This window comes from Piliocolobus tephrosceles, chromosome 15 (assembly GCF_002776525.5).
Source record: "Piliocolobus tephrosceles isolate RC106 chromosome 15, ASM277652v3, whole genome shotgun sequence".
Lineage (NCBI taxonomy): Eukaryota > Metazoa > Chordata > Mammalia > Primates > Cercopithecidae > Piliocolobus > Piliocolobus tephrosceles.
In genome coordinates, this window is record NC_045448.1 from 3,400,442 (window position 1) to 3,404,012 (window position 3,571).

Below are 3,571 nucleotides of genomic sequence, written 5' to 3' on the forward strand. Positions count from 1 at the left end.
TTTTTTTTTTTTTTCTTTCTTTCTTTTTTTTTTGAGACGGGGTCTTGCTCTGTTACCCAGGCTGGAGTGCAGTGGTGTGATCTCGGCTCACTGCAACCTCCGCCTCCTGGGCTCAAGCGATTCTCCTGCCTCAGCCTCCAGAGTAGCTGGGACTATAGGCATGCGCCACCACACCTGGCTAATTTTTTATTTTTAGTAGAGATGGGGCTTCACCATGTTGGCCAGGATGGTCTCGATCTCTTGACCTCGTGATCTGCCTGCCTCGGCCTCCCAGAGTGCCAGTAGCACAGGCCTGAGTCACCGCGCCCAGCTGGCTGCACCATTTCAAATTGGCCCCTTTTTCCCCTCATGCCAGCATTTGGTGTTGGGATTTTGTTTTAGCCACCTTGATAGACATGTAGTGATAGTTCACTGTGGGTTTTGTTTGCATTTCTCTAATGGCTAATGGCGTTGCACATCTTTTCATGTGCTTATTTGCCGACTGTGTATCCCTTTGGTGAAATGCCTCTTCATGTTTTTGCCCATTTTCTACTTGGGCAGTTTGTTATTTTCCTGTCAAGTTTTGAGAGTTCTTTCTGTATTCCCAACACTCTCCTTTGCTGGATTTGTGGCTGACAGACGCCTCCTCCCATCCTGTAGCTTGTCTTTGCATCTTCTTCACGGTGTCATTTGTAGAGCAAAAGGTTTTAATTTTGGTGATGTTCCATTGATCAGTTATTGCTTTTATAGATTGCACTTTGATGTTAGAATATCAAAGAATGATTTGCCTAGCCTTAGATCCTGAAGATTTTTCTTCTGTTTTTCTAAAAGTTTTGTAAATTTACGTTTAACATTGACGCCCATGATCTATTTTGAGATAGTTTTTGTATGAGGTGTGGGGCTTATATTGGGGTTCATCATTTTTGCCTATGGACGTCCAGTTGCTCTGGACCATTCATGGCACCCACTGTCTTCCCTCCACTGAATTGCTTTTGTACTTTTGTGAGAAAGCAGTTGAGTGTCTTGGTGTAGACCTAGTTCCGGGCCCTCTGTTCTGTTCCATTGTATAGTGTCTTAGAATTGGGTAGATTGATTCCTCCTACTTTATTCTTTTTCAAAATCGTTTTAGCTATTCTAGTTCCTTTCTCTTTTCATAAACATTTTAGAATAGCCTTGTCTATATCTACAAAAATTATTGTTACGATTTTGATAGAAATTTCGTTAAGCTCGTACTGTGTATTAACTTGGGGGAGAATCGACATTTTTACTCTGTTGAGTCTCCTAATCTATACTTTTTAATTTTAATTTTATTATTTTTGAAACAGGGTCCCACTCTGTCACCTAGGGTGGAGTGCAGTGGTGCTATCTCAGCTAACTGCAACATCCATCTCCTGGGCTCAAGTGATCCTCCCACCTCAGCCTCCTGAGTAGCTGGGACCATGCTACTATGCCCGGCTAATTTTTGTATTGTTTTTGTTAGAGACAGAGTTTCACCATGTTGCCCGAGCTGGTCTTGAACTCCTGGACTCAAGTGATCCTCCCACTTCAGCCCCGCAAAGTGCTGAGATTACAGGCGTGAGCCACCATGCTTGGGTGAGTCTCTTCATCTATAAAGACGATGTGTTTCTCTATTTATTCGGATCTTTTTTGAGGTTTTCAGCAGCATTTTGTAGTTTTCAGCATGTAAGTTCTATGTATGTTTTGTTAGATTTACACCTAAGTATTCCTTTTTTAAAGCAATTGTAAATGATATTATTTTGAATTTTGGTGTCTATGAATTCATTGCTATTTTATAGAAATCTGCTTGATTTTTCATTGTTTATTTTTATTTTATTATTTTTTTTTGAGACAGAGTCTCACTCTGTCACCCAGGCTGGAGTGGAATGGCGTGACCTCAACTCACTGCGACCTCTGCCTCCCGGAGTCAAGCGATTCTCCTGCCTCAGCCTCCCGAGTAGCTGGGATTGCAGGCATGTACCACCATGCCTGGCCGATTTTTGTATTTTTAGTAGAGACGGGGTTTTGCCTTGTTGGCCAGGCTGGTCTCGAACTCCTGACCTCAGGGGATCTGCCCACTTGGCCTCCCAAAGTGCTGGGATTACAGGTGTGAGCCACCACGTCTGGCCTACTTGGTTTTTTAAATATTGCCTGGTATCCTGTCACCTGTTGCACTGATTTAATAGTTTCCAGGAGCTCTTTTCTGTAGACCTCTTGGATTTTCTAAGGAGACAACCATGTCATCTGCAACAAGGGACAGTGTTATTTTATTTTTCGAATCTACACACTGTTTATTTCCTTTTTGTGCCCTGCTGGTGTGCCTAGAACTTTAGCACTGCAGTGAGTGAGAGGTGAGAGTGGACACCCTTGCCTTGTCTTAATCTCAGGAAGGAAACGTTCCATTTTTGCCCGTGAGGTATGATGTTAGCTGTGGCTTTGCCTTTAAAAGATGATCTTTATCAAGTCGAGGAAGGTCTCCTGCACCTACTTTTCTGAGAGTTTTTGTCATGACAGGTGTCGTTTATGCCAAATGCTGTTTCTGCATCAATTGACATATTCGTGTGATTTTCTTTGTTAGCTTGTTAATGGGTTTTTATCAAAGGAGCTTTGACTATTGACATAGCCTCATATTCCTGGATGAAACCCCATTTGGTCATAGTTGATAAATCTTTTTCTATATTACTGAATTCTGTTTGTTAATATTTTATTAAGGATTTTCTCATCTATATTCATGAGGGTTATTGGTCTACAGTTTTTTTGTTCTGTCTTTGTCTGCTTTTGGTATCAGGGTAATAATCAACTTTATAAAATGAATTGGTAAATATTCCCTCCTCTTCTATTTTCTGGAGCAGGATGTGTAGACTTGGTGTTAATTTTTCTTAAACGTTTTGTAGACTCTCCTGTGAAACCATCTGGCCCTGAAATGTCTTTCTGGGGAGTGTTTAATTTGCAAGTTCAATTCCCTTCCTTGGTATAGGGCTATTGGATAATCTGTTTCCTGCTGAGAATGTTGTAGTTTGCGTTTTCATGAAGTGGTTCATTTTGTCTAAATTGTCAAATTTCTGTATAACTTTAATCATACATTTTAAATAATCTATTATTTTTCCTGAATTTTATTATTTGTGTGGAATTTGTCTGTTTTTACATTTTTATTTTATGAGTTTTCAGTCTAAATAAATATTCACCTTTGAATCTAGCTTCCTATGATTGTAATTTTATATGTCTCTTTTTCTTAAATAAGGTTCCTCTATCCCCCAAAACATGCAAGATTCAGGCTGCACAGAAGCTGGATCTGTCCAGCCCCTGACTAAGATTTGTTTCTGGCATTAAATGAAACTTGCCTTTAAATGAAACTTCAATGCGTGGAGGGAGTTTCCGGACTCAGGTGTGGCCAGGTCTCCACAGGCCGAGGTCGAGCTCTGACTGCCTTCTGAAGCGAAATCCCCTGTGAGCAAAGGCAAGGCGATCAGTCAGCTGCACTCGTTTCTGTCTGATTGGTGCCAGGTGATGAGCGTCCCTCCTCTTCATGCCCTTCTGAATTTCTACAGTAGTCATGCTTACTTTTTCAAAACACGAAAAGAAAGAAGAGAAAGCC